Here is a 17,708-nt window from a genome sequence, read left to right on the forward strand (position 1 = left end):
GTGCAAACGAAGTATCGAGGAGAAAAAGTGCTCCGAAGGAAAAAGAGAACTAGGTCCTGCCTGCAGGCCAGCCGCTAGGAGAACACGAGGGCAGTGGCAGCGAGGTCCGACACTCGATCCAGGCTGTCCCACGGAAGGCCTGCGTGGCCTCACGCTACATCCGAGGGTGGGACTCAGGTACAGGGCTCTCAGCGCGATCGCAGAGGACTGGGATCAGCTGCGGGGCTGAGGCGCGACAAGTCTCGGAGATGCCAGGCCGGGCGCGGGGACGGTCCCGCGGGAACGCCCGCGCCTTCTGCCCCTCCTTAAGCCTGGTGTTGGCGCAGCGGTGACCTGCAGGACGGGTGGAAAGCGCAGCCCCTGGACAGCTGGGAGGGTGGGCGGCCAGCAGGGGGCGCGGGGGCTCCGGGCGGCCAGGGGAGGTCTGGGGACGGCCGGGGTGCTCGGTTCCACGCGAGGACCTTCCCGGCCAGGCTCTGCGAGCTGGCACTCCCAGGCCGGTGACTGTGATTACCTCTAAAGTTTATCTGTCGTGGGCTGGGGTTGAACCGAGGCCTCCTCGTGCACAGCAGGCAAGCTTGTACCCCGGCTGCACCCCGGGGCCCCCCGCCGTGTGCTCAGAGCCAGGCTCCGGGTTTAAAGACGCCCCCGCGGGGCCGGCCCACGACCCGCCGCGTCAGCGCCGGCGGCTCCCGCACCGGTACGCAGCGCCCACTCGCGGGCCCACGCATCGCCGCCTAACCTGGGCCTGCAGCCTGAGCCCCCGCCCCCCCACGCACGGGGTCCCCGTCTCCGCCCGCGGTCACGTGGCGCGCCCGCCCCCCCGCGCCGAGCTGTAAAAGGACGGAGCCGCGCGCGCAGCCGTCCGTCGTGGGCGCCCGGGCTCTGCAGCCGCGTCCCCTCCGCTCGTCCCCGCCCCGGCGCCGGGCTGGGAGCCGCCCCGGGAAACTTGCTGGCGCAGAGGTGGCGGGCCGGGCCGGGCCGGGCCGAGGGAGCCGGGGTGCAGCCGGGTCCCCCGCCTCCTCGGCGAGCGCCCCGTGGCCCGAGCCCCGCGGGGAGCGCAGCTGCGGGGCGCGCGGCTGCCGCCGCCTCCACGCGCGAGGTAAGTGCCGCTGCGCCCGAGGTGTGGTGTAATCGAACGACTTTCTGCTCGAAACCCTGCAGCCACGGATGGGTCATAGTGAGACCGATAAAAGGGGAAACAGTCCCACGGTGTCTGAACCCCACTGGAGCCAGAAATGCAGTTAAATGTCTGCGTTTAAGGCAGCAGCAAGTTAACTTGCTCAGTTAGCGCTTGTGCATTTCGGGGCGGTCGTGCTGATAGAAATGTGTTTTTCAAAAGAAAAAACAACCCTGTGGTTTTCCTCGGTGCATTCCCATCAGTGGGTGGGTGATGACGGCGGACTGGAGCGCGGGGCGCCGGGGGCTGCGGGCCGGGGAGATGCGCCCTCCCGCACTGTCGGGGTGCTTCCTGCCCGGGCACCCGCTGCGCTGCCCTCACCTCCTGCTTCCTCGGGTTACTCGTGGTGCCCGACTCGTTTTAGACGAGTAAAATTAGGTCCAAGGAGTATATTTTTTTGTGAAAAAAAAACTTTGAAGTTCTCTTCTGGGGAGTAAGGTCGGCTTAATTTTATTTGCTTTTCAAAAGCAGGTTTGCGCTTTGCTGTAATATAAAGCACCAAAGAAAAGATTTTGCCTTTTTTGGCAGAGGGAGGGGGCGAATTCCCAGTGTTTACATAGGCTTTCTGTTAGAAATTTTTACTTTTGCTGTTAGTTTCTAAATTCGCAATGGCTGTTTTCCTCTGTGTGTGTTTGCTATTTAAAAAGTGAGCCTGGGAAAGGAAAGATTTGTACTGTGAGTATTGTAAAGAGTGAATGTACTATGACTGTGAAAAACTTTCATTTTTTTCTGGAAAAAAATCTGTGCCTACATACGTTCTAACAAAGAAAATGCAAGGATTTATCAGTAGGTGTTCAGGCATAAACTTGAGGATTCTATTTTATATTCAGTTGTTTTTTAAAAGGTGAATCTGAAACAATCCTACTTCAAAAGCAGTCTCTAGTAGCACTTAAGTCTTCAAGATATAAATCTTTAAAATGAGTTAAAAACACATTTAGAGCATATTTCATAGTGGTTCTAAGGGACTTGACTGAATCTAATCACATTTTACATTTTTCAAAATTTACTTATAATACAAGAAAAGTATTAGTAAATTCAGCTCAAAAATGTAATTATCTGATAGAGTGTTTGCCTAACAAGCAAAAGACCCTGGGTCAGATCACCAGCACCAGGGGGGAAAAAAAAGCATTTAATAGCTATTGATAAGCCCCTTTAAAAAATGAGATACTGTAATTTTGTGTAAATGTGTTTCTAACATATAATTGTACAAATTCAAAGTACATTTGTGATAATTTGATGTTTTGCATCATGGAACATAGAAAATATGTAAAAATAATTATATAATTATGTAATGCTATGGCTATTTTTAATGGAGTTATACAAAATTGTGTATATAAAATGTGAAAGTTTACATTTGTCACTTACTGGTTAGTTTTTTATTACATTTACAATCCTGGAACTGTATACAGTACTTCAATATTGTGCCTTATAATTTAGTGACGAGTACATGTTTTGGACCTAATGACAGTTGAAAAAAATCAGGCTTATCAGTCTTATTTGCATACAGTTAAATTTCGCCTGTTGAGATGTACCACGCAATGCACTATGACAGGGAATTACAGTCTTCTCGTTTGGGGAGACAAATGTACCTGTTCTAATGAATTGCATGTAAATCATTTACTAATCATCAGTTGGATGATTATTTTAGAATACCAGTAGTTTTTCTTCCTAATTAATGTTAAATGGATTGAGAGCCTTAATATTTTGCTTTTAAAAGATATTTAAAGCTAGTAATTGCTAAACATCTTTACACATGTCAAGGATGCTTGGCGCTTAAGATAAATGTGTGTATCCTCAGTCTTTCCCATGAAATTCTTTGTAGTCCTTGCCTTGTGAATGTGTGTTATGATTTCTGTAGGGCACACGAATGCAGGGTGTTTGGATTGAATGCTAAAGTTAGGGCATAGGATGGAGAGGTAGGATGAAGCTGAACTATAAAATTTCCCTCAAGCCAGCAGGCTTGAGAATATAGCTGGACTATAGCTTCCATATATGTGTTTTGTTCACATATATGTGGAGATAACATGCTACGAGTAGCCCAGCTGTCTGGACGGTGGTGATGGACTTTGTGGAATACAAGTTAAGTGAATAAGATTAGGAGACAAAAAATCTTCAGGCTGGCCGTAAGTCATTTCCTCTTAAATTGTCCGGAGAGTCTAACTGGCTTCATCCCCTTGGAGATGTGATAACACCTCTTAGAAGGTGTACCTCGTTTCCTCCTCAGGAGTGCTGCTGTGAAAAGATGCATTCCATCAAAGGCCCCATTTTCACTGAGCCTCAGGAAGTTTATGTGATTTGTCTCAGATTCTCTAGCTTTCAGACAGCAGAGATTAAGACTTGGTGTTGTGCTCTGCCCACAGGGCTGCAATGCATGAAAACCGACTTGCTGCTGACTTCTGTTCATTAGCTGCTGTTCTTAAAGAGTGTCTTTCTGCTACGTGCAGAGCCCACTTTTGTCTTCACAGAATCACTGTCAATATTTAGGAGTTCATCAGCTTTTTTTGTTTGCTGAAGAGCCATTATATGTTTCCCAGGCAGTACTTAGAACACCCTGCGTACAAAAAGCATTTCTGGGAGGCTGGGGATTTAGCTCAGCGGCATAAGCACCTGCCTTGTAAAAAAGATCTTGCTTCTTCCTATTGATCTTTTGCTAATCATTTATCTTTAGGATGTCACAAATAAGAAGCAATGTGGTATTTAACTTGTGTGTCTGATTTATTTCACTTAACATTATGGCCTCACAGTGCATCCATTTACCTACAAATGCCTCAGGTTTATCCTTCTTTAGGGCAGAGTAGTACTCTATTGTGTATAAATAACATTTTCCTTGTTCATTGACATGAACATATAGGCTACTTCCAGGATTTAGCTATTATGAGTTGTATAGCTATAAACATGGGTATATATGTATCACTGTAATATGATGTTGTTAACCCTTTTGGAAGATACCTGAAAGGGTTAGCTTTGTGGGATGGAATTATCCCACCCTATAATGTTGATGAAATTTGATCTTTAAAAAATTTTCTTTATATACTGTGGACTGAGCCCAAGATCTTATTTTACATTTAGATGCATCCTATTCCTTTTAAAATTTGAGATAGCGTCTCCCTATGTTGTCCAGGCTGACCTTGAACTTTGATTCTCCTTCTTGGTCTCCCAGGTAGCTGGGATTACAGGCATGCTGGACATTTGATCTTTGATGGATTCTTTCTCTTGGTCACTTTAAATATCTGTAGGATAGGGGCTGGGGATTTAGCTCAGCGGCATAAGCACCTGCCTTGCAAGCAGGCGATCGTGAGTTTGATCCCTGGTACTGATAAAAATGAAAAAGACAAAAAAAAATATCTGTAGGATGACTCAATTGGGATGGGTTCATTCATACGTTTTTATAGACCTTTGATAGGGAAGATCTTTTGCTATGTGTTCCCCTGCTTACTACAATGGTTTATGTTCATAATTCTTTAGCTTAGGGGAGAAAAACTCTTTCCATTGGCCACCAAGTGCTTAATTATTAAAAATGCCACTGACAAATAGTTGCCACATGAATCCAGATGGATCCAAAAGATATCTAAGCAAAAAGATATCATTGCTTTTCAATGATTACCCAGCAGTCAGTTCTCTAGTGTTAATTATCATTGTACGAGGTAGATGGAAAAATTACAGGTGATTGGTGATACTTGACATGTAAGACCTGTGTTTTCTAGACAAAGTTGTGCTGCCTGATCGACTGGGTATCTATTGGCCTTTGTCATTCGGTGTGTGTCTGACAGGTCATCTTAGCATTGCTGGGCTGAGAATGAACATTTTGGTTGTAGGGAAAATGAGTAATGGAATTGATTTTTCTGCCCTGGAGGGAGAGGTCATATTCTTGAAGAATTTTGTGTTCATTTTCCAGCTAGATAAAGGAGAGTTACTCATGAATTTCCATGTAACTATTCATTATTTAGTGTTAAAGAAGCTTTATGTTTTTAAGAGGGCTGATGAAAGAAAAAGGTAGCACTTTAGTGTGAGTAGTTTAGCAGAGGCAACACATCAAGCTATCAGAAAACCCACTGATAACTACATTTCACTTGGGAGATGTGGTTTAGGCAACACAAAATTTAGTAAAAACCTTGGTTGGCCACAATGAACATAGGTTTCTGTTGTTTAACCACTTACTTAGTTGTTTTGATAATTTAGTATTAATTTGAAGTCTTGTGTTCAGATTCTTCTAAAATTTATTTTCTTTTCTACCTTATAGTTTCCTAAACACTTAATCATTTAACCTTCACTTGGTGATTTGGACTGTGGCATTTGTCTTTACATTAAGTAGCACTCTGTATAATAAAGTGTATATTAAGCAGCACTCTGTATAAGAAAGTATACCGGCCAGAGCAAACACATTAATCTTTGGACACACTTTTTGTTCATTTATTGTGTAGGTTATCTTCTTTTTATACTTTTAGTTCAAGGAACACAAGATTTAATTATTACTTCTAGATTAGGTTTTATTATGCATAAATGTAATTTGTTAATATGTTAACTTCAGTAATTTGTTATCAGTTGTTAATAATGTATACTATTTAAATTCTGTTCTTAAAGTAGTTTAAATGAGTTTTGGTTACATATTTGTTTTTGTTTTGTTTTGTTTTTGAGTCAGGGTCTTGCTGTGTAGGTCATTATGCCTTGACCTCACTATGTAGCCCAGGCTGGCCTTGAACTCACAGTGATCCTCCTGCCTCAGCCTCCTGAGTGCTGGGATTATAGGCATGTGCGCCTACCCCTGACATTGATTACATAATTGGCTACATTAGGTATGCTCAGATTCCACAGCAAGAACAGTGCTCTAAAATACGATCCTAAGTAACAGTATTGAAAACATAAGCACAGTGAGTAGGTATATATGTAGGTAGGTTCAAATAGAAGTAATTCCAGGATATATCAAGGGATAAAGGCTTTTTAACAATACTGTCAGTTTCAGAGGTGTCCTTTGGTGGTTACCAGTAACTTAATTACCAACTCCTATGACCTCTCCTGTATTCACCCACTTACTCTAACCCAGAATGATTTCCATGGCTCTGTCGAAGTTTCCTGGTGCCTCTGTTTAAATCAGGGGCTGTGTAAACGAATGAGCCTAATACCTGCCATGGTGACTTAAAAAGCTGGATTTAGGGTTTTTCACCTTTTGGATGGTCTGAACGCAGTATTCATTTGGTAGAAACTGTACAGAATGTTGGAATTTTGACATTTTCTCAGGCTGCCGATAAGCAGCAGCCCTTTAGCTTCCTGGAGGACTCCTTTGGGGTGCTTTTCTTCCGTACCTCCTGGGGGTGCGCTCAGTGTGACTAATACCCTGGACTTAGTGGAATCTTAGAGTGCACCCTCATTTCAGTGGAAGATGAATAAGAAGTAGCACGTGCCTTCAAGTTTGGAGTCTCGTTTCCTTCTTGTTCTCCTCCCCACCACTGCTGTTCCCAAGAGGGACCGAGTAGAATTCTGATTCAAAAGGAGGACCTGTTTGTGTGGGTGAGTGAAGAGTTCTACCAGAGAAAAAGTGCCGTGGCGTAAGACCACTTCATTATACGTATGCTTTGTGTATTTTATTTTTTAGGTCAGTTCTTTGGGGCAATTTTGTTAACTTTATTTTTTAGTACATATTAGTCATACATAATGATCACATTCAGCATGGGGAATCTGCACCTCTATATAGTATATCTCAGTTATTTTTCCCATTCCCCTTCCCTCCCTTAACCCTTCTTCCCCACTGCATTTACACAAGCTTTGTTTTCATCATTTCTTCCATTCTTTTTTTTTCTTTTCCCTTCTTTTTCTTCCCCCTCCTCCTCATTTCCCTTCCCATTTGAGTAAATTCTTTCTACTGTTGTGATCCTTATTTATCCTTTGGGTTTCTCACCCAAGGAAAGCAATGCAGTATTTAAACTTGGGGGTCTGATTTATTTTACTTAAGATTATGGTCTCCAGGTGCATCCGTTTCCCTACAAATGACTCAGATTCATCTGTATGGCAGAGTAGTACTCCATTGTGTGTAAATACCATGTTTTCCTTATCCATTCATCTTTTGATGGGCTATTTCCAAGATTAAGTTATTATAAACTGTACTGCTATAAACAAGGGTATGTGTATATCATTGTGGTATGATGCTTTTAACTCTTTCAGGCAGATCTCTAGAATGGGAATAGCTGGGTCAAGTGGAACCTCTAGTTTTAATTTTTTGAGGAATGACATGCTGATTTCTGGAGTAGTTACAAAAGTTTACATTCCCACCAACAGTGGAGGATTTCTTTTTTCCCACAAATGCCCTGCCAGCATTTGTTATTGGTCCATTTCTTGATGATAGCCATTCTTTCTGGAGATGGAATCTGGTGTTTTAATTTGCATTTCTCGAGTGACTAGTGGTGTTGAGCATTTTTCCATATATTTGCTATTTATACTTCTTCCTCTGAGAAGTGTCATTTCAGATGCCCATTTTTGTACTGGATCTTTAAATATGGGGGATTCTGATTTTTTTGAGTTCTTATATTCTACATGTTAGTCCTTTGAGGAGGAGCGGGTAAACTTTTCTCCCATTCTATTGATTTTCTCTTTATTCTATTGGTAGCTTCTTTTGCTGTGCAGACACTTCAATTAAATGTAATTCCAATGGTTGATTCTTTGTAATATTTCCTGTGTGATTGGGGTTTTGTTTAGAAAGTCTTTGCTTATACCTGTGACTTCTAGGATTTTATCTATTGTAGCTCCCAGATTAAGTGATTTTTTTTGTTTGTTTTTTGAAACGAGGTCTCACTCTGTAGTTCTGGCTGACCTTGAACTCACTATGTAGCACAGGCTGGTCTGAAACTCAGCAGTCCTCTTGCCTCAGCCTCCTGAGTGCTAGAATCAAGGCATGCATATGTGTTTGTTTTAATATTTAGATGTTTTATCCATTTCAATTTTAGTTTAGTAAATGGTGAGAGATATGGGTCTAGGTTCAATTTTCAGCATGTGGAAATCACAGTTTCCTTGGCATCATTTATTAAAGAGGCTGTCTTCCTTCCAGTGAAGATATTTGGCTCCTTGGTCAATGATAAGGTAGCTGAATGTGCTTGCAGTTGTTTCTGAATCTTTTATTCTATCCATTGAGGCTCCCCCTTCCAGTACCATGCTGTTTTTGTTGTGGTAGCTTTATAATATAACTTCAAATTGGAGATTGTGATACCTCTGTCTTGACCTTGTTGCCCAGAATTGCTTTTGCTATTCTAGATCTCTTCTGGACCCAGATGAATTTTAGGATTGTTTCTCTAGTTCTGTGAAGTATGCTGTTGGTGCTTTGATTGGGATTGTGTTAAATCTGTATACTGATTTTGGAAGTATGGCCATTTTCTCTATACTGGTCCTGTCTATCCAAGAACGGGAGATGTGGGGCCAGGCGTGGTGATGCATGCTTGTAATCGAGCTCTCAGGAGACTGAGATAGGAGGATTACTGTGAGTTTGAGGCCAGCCTGGGATACACAGTGAGTTCAAGACTAGGAGGGTTTTTTCAAAACTAGGAGGTTTTTGTGTTTTTTTTGTTTTGTTTTGTATTTTTGAAACAGAGTTTGGCTGTGCAGTTTAGGCTGGCCTTGAATTCCCTTTGTAGCCCAGCCAGTCCTCAAACTCACAGAGATCCTCCTGCCTCAGCCTCCTTAGTGCTGGGATTACAGGCATGTGCCACAACACCTGGCTGTATTTTCTGATATCCTCTTTAATCTCCTTTTCCAGAGTACTGTAGTTTTCAATGTGAAGGTCTTTTACTTCCTTTGTTAGATTGATTCCTAAGTATTCTATTTTTCTTCATGCTATTATGAAAGTTGTTTCCCTAATTTCTCCCTCAGTGAGTTTGGTTTTTGTGTACAGGAATACTATTTATTTTTGTGTGTCCTGCTACACTGCCAAATTTGATTATTTAATTCTAGGAATGTATATGTTATCAGCAAATAATAATTTAACTTCTTCCTGTGCTGTCTAAATTCTTTTATTCCTTTCACTTGTCTAATTTCTCTGGCTAAAGTTTCCAGAAATATATTGACTAGGAGTGGTGCTAGTGGGTATCCTTGTCTTATTCATGATTTTAGAATAAAAGCCTTCAGGTTTTGTTCATTTAGTGTGATGTTGGTTGTCAGTCTGTCATAGATGGCTTTTATCAGATGTCAAGACCTTCTGTTCCCATTTTCTGTAGGGATTTTATCATGAATGCATGTTGGAATTTGTCAAATGCTTTTTCTGTATGAATTGAAATGACTGTGTGGTTTTTGTTCTTGGTCCTTGTTATGGTTTTCCTTTAGATGCCCCCCAAAGCCTCATGCAGTCATGGGGGCACACTTCTAGAGTTTGTCATTAATTCATGGTCCAATGCTGGGATTATGGGGGTGAGTGCTATACCTACCCATCCTAGGGTGGCTGTGGCCTACATGCAGTATAAGAGACAGAAAGAATCTTCTCTCCATGTACCTCCTTTTTTGCTCTTGTTGCTTTTGGTGTCTGCTGCTGCTGTGAACTGTTCCCTCTGCCATGGGCCACCCTGCTTTGGAGCCATCCCCGTATGGACTGAAACCTCCACAAACTGTGAGCTAAATAAACCCTTTCTTCCTTCATTTTGGATGTTAGGTATTTTGTCTCAGCAACAAAAGAAAAGTAACTAAGACAGCTCTGTTAATGTGGTGGTTTGTATTGATTGACTTGCATATGGTGGACCAACTCCTGTGTCCCTGAGATGAGTCTTATTTGGTTGTGGCGTATAATTTTCTTGATGATTTGCTGCATTTTATTTGCTGATATCTTATCAAGGATCTTTGAATCTATGTTCCTTAGGAAGATTGGTTCTCTTTTTTGATTGGATCTTATTCTGGTTTTGATAGCAGTGTAATGCTTGCTTTCAGGAATGAATTTGGGAGTATGGCTTCCCTAGCAGTTCCATTGAAGGATCTGAAGAGCAGCGGCCTTACATCATCCCTGAGTACTCACAGAACTTGTCAGTGAGTCTGTCAGGTTCTAGGTTTTTCACTGTTGGTAGTTTTTATATTGGTTCTTCAATCTTACTGACTGATACTGGGTTATTTAGGATTTTTATATCTTCTTGATTTAGCTTTCATATGTATCTAAGATTCTGTCCATTTTTTTTCTGAATTTTCCATCTTATTAGAATACAGGTTATCAAAATAAGTATTGACAATCTTCTGGATTTCTGCAGGTTCCATTATGATTTTATCCTTTTTATTCCTAATTTCCTGGATTTGAGCTTTTCCTCTTTTTGGTTAAGGTTGGCCAAGGTTTTGTTAATATTATTTAATATTTCAAAGAACCAACTGTTCCATTCATTAATTCTTTGCATTTTCTTAATTTCATTTGCATTAATTTCCATTCTTTGTAATTTCCTGCCTCATATGTGCTCTAGGTTTAGCTTGCTTTTCTGTTTTCAGAAGCTTAAGGTGCAACATCAGGTTATTTATTTGAGCTTGCCCTGTTTTCTGATGTGGGACTTCACTGCTATAAGTTTCTCTCAGGGACTGCTTTTATTGTATCTCATCAATTGGGGTATGTGATATTGTCATTATCGTTTAATTGTAGAAACTAATTTCTTTAATTTTACTTTGACCCATTGATTGTTCAGGAGGGTTTTATTTAACTTCCGTGTGTTTATGTAGTTTTTGTGGTTTCTTTTGCCACTGATTTTCAGTTCCATTGCACTATGATCTGGTAATAAGCATGGGATAGTCTCAATTCCTTTGCATTTACTTAAGGATAGTCCATGAACTAGTATGTGTTCAGTTTTGGAGAATGTCCCACATGCAGCTGAAAATAAGGGGTATTCTGCTGTGGGGTGGAACACTATAGATATCTACTAAGTCTATTTTTTTGTTTTAAAGAGATTAAGACAAAAAAGGACAAACAAAGCAGATCAGAACAAAACAATGTAAGCAACACAGAACTTCCAACAACACAACTGGATATTAACAGTAGCTACCATAATGTGTCTTTCTTTGAAATAGTTGAGCATATCTTCGTATACAGTATCAAACATAACAAAATAGTATAAAACTATTCAAGAGAATGAAAGTATTACAGGACATTCAGAACCAAATAACTGAAAACGAACAGTGGCTACTATATTATCTCATTTTCCATAAAAGATTTGCTTGTACTATCACACATAATAAAATCCAATAAGATACAACATGATAGAACCAATGGAAACATAAAACAAAAACATGGTAGGACTTCAAAGCAAGATGATATTAAATCAGTAATGGCTATTATAATGTTTTCTTTGAAATAGCTGTTCATACCATCACAGATAATAAAATCAAACAAAACAGAATAAAACCATTCCAACTAATAAATGAAAACATTATAACACTTCAAAGCAATGCAATGGAGAATCATGATTACTATAAAATCTTACGTACTCTTACCATTTGCTAGGGAGACTATCTGGTATTTATACATGTGAGTTTGATTTATGTTGCTTATGAGTATGGTCTCTACTAAGTCTATTTGTTCAAAGGTTTGATACAGTTTTGAAATTCCTTTATTGAATTTTTGTCTAATGGATCTATTTGTGGCAGTGGGGTATTGAGGTCCCCTATTATCCTTGTATTAGCAGTTATCTGATTTTCCAGTCTGTGAATTTCTTTTTGACAAAAATTTATTTCTTGTGTGTACATATTATTGGATCTTGTTTCTTGATCTATTTTACCAATCTTTCTTTTGATTGGTGAATTGAGACCATTAATACTGATGGTTATAACTGACATATATTGGCTTATTCTTTTCATGTTATTTTCCTATTATTGGGTCCCCTTTTTTTTTTTTTTTTCAATGTTTAACTATTTTTTTTTAATTTTTTTTAAAATTTTATTTAAGGAGAAAAGAAAAAAAAAGCAGGGAAAGGGTACCAGTTATACAGATTTACAGAAAAAAAATGAACAGTAGGAAATCACTAGTTAATGGATTACATATTGTCATCTTAGAAATAATTGTTCAAGTCACAAAATTAGAGCTTGTAAAGTGGACATTCCATCAATGATACTGCAAACAGTTCTGTTCATTGATCCAATAAAACTCTGTGATATCATTTTCTATCTTATACACTTAAATATACATGCAGTTATATAGTTTGGAGCACTTTCTTTTCCTCTCTTTTGTACAATGACTATTACACATTTTGGGTTTCATTGCTCCCACGGTTCTTATTACTTTTTTGGAAGAGAGTAAAACCAAATGTGACATAACAGAACAGAATCGGTCAAGTCAAAAGGGTGGACATAATAGATAATGTAAAAACATAATACAAGGTGATCAACAATGGTTACCATAATGCCTCCCGCTATCTCTAATAGAATTGCCTATATCATTAGTTATAATACAATTGAACAAAACAGTAAAGAACAAAACCGACAAAACCAAAACATTGGAGACATTGTAGGTCTTCAAAAGTAGACAAAAGTCAACAAGAATGGGCGTCATAATGAATCTCATTATCTTCACAGCTGATGCCTAAACTTTCGAACCTGATACTATCCAGCAAAACAGAATAGGGGAACATCAGTTAAAAACCAGATGGTGAGAGTAATACAGGGCTTTAAATCAAGGTAATGAAAAGTCAAAGTGGGTTACTATAATATATCCTGCTATTTTTTTTCCCTTTAATTAAAAGGATAAAGATAAAAAAGTAAATAATGGAGTGGAGATTGAGATAAAAGAGGGCATAATAACGAAACAGCGCAGATCAAAACATAACCATTTAAGCAGAATAGTGTTTCACCACCAGATAATCCTAACCTAAAAGTAGTTACCATATTGTTTCTTTCTTTGAAATCCTTGAGTACAACTTCGTATACTGTAGCATTAAGTATATCAAAACAATGTAAAACCATTCAAGAGAATGACAGCATTACAGAGTATTTAGAATCGACTAACAAAATGAACAATGGTTTCTGTATAATCTCCTTGTCTTTAAAAGGTTTTTGCTTATACTATCGTACATAATAAAATCCAATAAGATACAGCCTATTTAGACCATTGGAGACAGAAGGACAAAAGCTAGATGAGACTTCAAAACAAGATGATACTAAATCTGTATTACCTATTAAGATGTCATTTTCTCCAAAATAGCTGTTCCTATCATCCAATCTTCTCTGCCTCATTTCTGTTGAGCTCTTTTTCTGTCAGTAGCTGTCAGTTTGTCTTCTTCATTTTGTTCTCTGCTCCATTCGTTGTGGCCTCTCTGCCATTATTTCTGGATTCTTTGTATTTTTCTTTTTTTAGAATATCCTGCAATACTCTCTGTAGAGTTGAATTGGTGGTTGCAAATTGCCCCAGTTCCTCTTTATCCTGGAAGCACCTTGTTTTTCCATCAATTTCCAGGGACAGTTGTGCAGGATATCTCAATCTTGGCTGGAGATTATTATCTTTCAATGCTTGAATTATTTCCCCCCACGCTCTTCGTGATTTGATGGTTTGTGCAGAGAAATCTGCTGTAATTCTGATGGGTGTTCCCTTGTAGGTGGTCTGTTTCTTGTCTCTTACAGCTTTTAATATTCTGTTCTTGTATTGAATTTCTGGAATTTTTATTATTATATGCCTGGGTGTTGCTCTGTTTGGGTTGTAGGTAGCTGGGGTCCTGTATGCCTCATACATCCGAGTATCTTTACCTTTTGCTAAATTAGGAAAATTCTCCTGGATTATTTCTGTGAGTAGCTTTTGTAGTTCACTTGTTTGTGTCCCTACTTCTTCTTTTATGTTCTTAATCCTTAAGTTATGGATCCTCTTATCATCTTCTTGTCTTTGTATTATTGCTGTTTGTTTCTTTGTTATTTTTAAGAAGTTTTTCATTTCATTCTCCCATATTACAAGTCTGCCCTCCAGTTCAGATAGTCTGTCCTTAGTTTCTTTCAAGCTGTTATGCCAGTCTTCTATAGACTTCTTAGTATCTTGGTAGTCCCTTTGAACCTGCTTCACGTATTCTATGCTTTCTCTGTTTTCTCCATCAAACAATTCTCCCCTTTTTTTCTGTTCTTCCATTCCACCACCTGTTTTTTCTTGGGTGGTACTTAGCATTTCTCTAACTATTCTGCATACTTCTAGCTTCAGGTCATTGATAACTTCATTCCTGAATTGGTCTATGAGGCTCTCTATATGGTGCCTTATGTGTATTGGTGTGGTGTCTGCTATTGCCTGTTTCTCAGAATTGGGGGCCGAGGAGCCTTTCTTGTTGCTGCCTCTTCCCATGCTGCCTCTTCTTCTCTGTTCCTTATATATGCAAGCTTATATAAGAGGCCCAGCTTCTCTCCCAGTCAGCCACAGCCTGATTGAATTGCGCCAGTTAGTTGTTCCCACTCACCGCTGTGCAGCAGGGAGTTACGGACCAGGCAGCCTACGCGTCTCCCCTCCCGGCCACCGTCAGGCTCTGGGATCTGGTTTGGGCCAGCCTACCAGGTCCGCCGGCAGCATCACGCAGGCCAGGCACTTTTCACCAATCCCGCCCGAGAGGGGGATGTGTGGCTGGAGTCCCACCGCGCCCTGCTCCCGCAGGACTGCTGGAGCCCAGAAAGTCCTCTGCTGGAGTCAAACTGTGGTAGAGTGTCAGTTTCTCTCACTCACCTCACAAGTCAGTGCACACCTCCCTGCCATTCGCAGATTGCCGTTCTCAGAGCTTCCGCGCGTCTCTCTCCTTGCTGAGCCGCTGTAGAGGCAGCCAGCCGCCGCGCGGCGGGAAACCCAAATCGCGGCTTACAATGGCGCGGTTCCAGCCTCCACACCGAGTCTTTTCTGTTCCTGTTTTAGCACCAGGACTGCATTCCAAGTTGGCTTCTCTCAGCCCAGTTCGTTCCTGAGTCAGCAGAGCATATCTCCACCGACTTATGTCTCCTTAGTCCGCACCATTCCTGGCTTCTGAGCCGAGTCTTTCAGAGAGCCTCCGGTAGTTGCTGTTATCTGTCCGCCATGTTCTCCCGGAAGTCTCTATTGGGTCCCTTTTTTTCTCCCTCTGTTAATTTCTCCCTTTGCCTGGTATGGATTTATTCTTTTGGGGTTCATAGAGTTGTGATTCTCATTATGTCTTTCTAAAATGTCCTTTTGAATAATTTGGGATGTTGACATGGTGGTCAAAAATTTCTTCAGGTGTTCTTTGTCATAGAAGTATCTTATTTTCTCATCATTTTTTTTTCTGTCCTGAATTCAAAATAATCCTCTTGCTGCAGCTGCTGAATGCTGAGAGTACAGGCCTGCATCACTATTTCAATTTGAAAGATAGTTTTGTGGGGTATCAATCTGGACTAGAGGCTGATTTCCTTTAAGGCTTGAAATATTTCCTTGCAAGCTCTTCTTAACTTGAGAGTTAGTGTTGAGAAGTCTGCTGTGATTCTAATAGGCTTTCCTTTATAGGTGATTTGTTTCTTTTCTCTGACAGCTTTTAGTATTCTGTTCTTGTGTTGACTTTCTGGAGTCTTCACTATTATGTTTTGGTATAATTTTTTTCTGATCACAAGTTTTTGGGTTCTATATACCTCACTTATCTGTATCTCAAATTCTTGTATTCTTCTTGGAAGGTTTTCTGCTATTACTTCCGTGAACAGGTTTTTTTTATGCCTTTTTTGCTATCTTCTGATTCTTCACTGAGTCCAGTTAAACTCATGTTAGTCATCTTTGCATCATCTAGGAACTGTTGGATTGATTTTTTTCATGGTCATTTGTTATTTTCAAGAGATTTATTCACTTTGATAATTACCAACCACAAGCCTGTCTTCTGGATCTGCTGTTCTGTCCTCACCTTGGGTGACTTGCTTTTCAATATTTCTTATGGGCCCAGCAGGCTTTCCGTAGAGAAATAGCAGGAGGTTACAATGGCATGAGGGTTAATTAGAGGCGGAATCCCTTCAATGCTAGCAGTGTGGCCAGTTAACTGGCAGAAGGCACAGAGTCAGACTGGGTCTTAAGAAGGTTAATCTGGGCTGGGAAATAGTTCGGGGTAGATCACTTGCCTTGGGCATGAGGTTCTGAGTTTCACACCTAGCACTTCAAAAAGGAATAGAAGTTAATTTGGCAGCTGTGGACCTAGAGAAGAAGCTATTTAGAGATAAGGAGCAGTCAGAAGCCTATTAGAGATGCATAGATAAGAATAATGAGAACTTGCTTCAGGATGGTAGCAAAAGGCAGACATGGGGAAAGGCCCTGTGGAGACAGAAACCCTGTGCCTTGGTGATTAATGGGAAAGGGGAGAAGTGAAAGGTGACGGTAATAGGCTTAACACAAAATGGAAATGAAGAGTGGCTTGGAGAGGGAAATGATGAATTATACCCTGGACATTGCATTGATGGTATTACTGCCAGCAGATTATCGTGGAATTTAGCAGCACAAGACAACAAACACTTACTACCTCTCACCTGTTACCAAGAGTTGGGAGCCTAGGAGCAGCTAACTGTGTATCCTCCCATAGGGCTGAAGTGAAGTGTCAGCCACACAGTTACCTAAGGTTTGGCTCGGGCTGGAAGATTTGCTTGTAAAATATCTTGTTCACATAGCTGTTGGCTGGAGAGTAGTTTATTGGAGACCATTGGCAGGAGACCTCACTGGGCTGCTGGAGGATTCTGGCAGCTGACTTCCTCTCCCATCAAGGGATCTAAAATATGAAGAGACTGCAGTGCATCTAGTCTTGGACATCACACATCATCTTTTTGCCATAATTTACTCATTTGAAATGAGATACTGAATCTAGCTATTAGTTTAAGGACATGTTAGACTTCTCCTTTGGAAGGGAGCGATGTTGAAAATTTGTGGACGTATTTTAAAACCATCATAGAGTGTGTTTCGAGAACAAATGGAATGAGCATTCAGTGCAAACGTCCAGAGAAACTGGAAGTCTAGAAAGCCACATTACCTACGTGTGAAAGTAGGTCACAGCAGAAGTATTGAGACTGGAGAATTCTCAAGGCAAGTGCCTTTATCTGATTATCTCTCAACCAGTCTCAATAATGGTTACTATTCCCGTTTCTAGATTTTATAATTCCAGTTATTTAAACCTTTTCTGAGAAGTTTCCACTTTTAGCCAGCCATGGTGGTACACCCCTGTAATCCCAAGGTTAGGGAGGCTGAAGCAGGAGGATTGTTGAGAGTTCGAGGCCAGCCTGGACTACAAACTGAGATCCTGTCTCAAAAAAAAGTTCCCAGGTTTAATCTGTATTTTTTTTCTCCAAAGCTTCTCATTATGGAAAATTTCAAATTTATAAAAAAGTTGAAGATTTATAATGAATTTCTATATGCCCACTGTCTAAATACAATAATTGTTACATTTTGTCTTATTAGGGTCATCTATCAATTTTTTCTAAGCCTTTTATCAGGCAATATTCTTTTATATAGAAGTTTTCTCTGGACCTTGGAATAAAATGTAGATCTTCTCAAAAAGGTAGGGCTTAGGCTTTTAACTCTTAATACCTTAGTTACTAAATTTCAGAGAAAGAAACTGATATAATAATTTTCAGTGCTGACAAAGAATTTTTAACAGTTTCTTTTATG

The 17,708-nt window shown here is 40.4% G+C and overlaps 1 protein-coding gene across 3 annotated transcripts in view; it reads left to right on the forward strand.

Moving 5' to 3' along the window:
* The first annotated feature begins 550 nt into the window (after nt 1–550).
* The window catches only part of Esr2 (estrogen receptor 2), a 68,165-nt gene continuing 51,007 nt past the window's right edge, over nt 551–17,708 (forward strand). Inside the window, exon 1 of one of the 3 annotated variants that reach the window (XM_063241114.1) lies at nt 551–1,102. The gene's annotated coding sequence lies outside the window, so the exon portion shown is untranslated. The remainder of the gene's footprint in view (nt 1,103–17,708) is intronic. The other 2 variants (XM_023566086.2, XM_063241113.1) reach the window with 2 other exon arrangements.

The sequence above is a fragment of the Cavia porcellus genome, unplaced genomic scaffold (genome assembly GCF_034190915.1).
Source record: "Cavia porcellus strain 051 isolate PalLab524CR breed Dunkin Hartley unplaced genomic scaffold, mCavPor4.1 scaffold_31, whole genome shotgun sequence".
In the NCBI taxonomy this organism is placed as follows: Eukaryota; Metazoa; Chordata; class Mammalia; order Rodentia; family Caviidae; genus Cavia; species Cavia porcellus.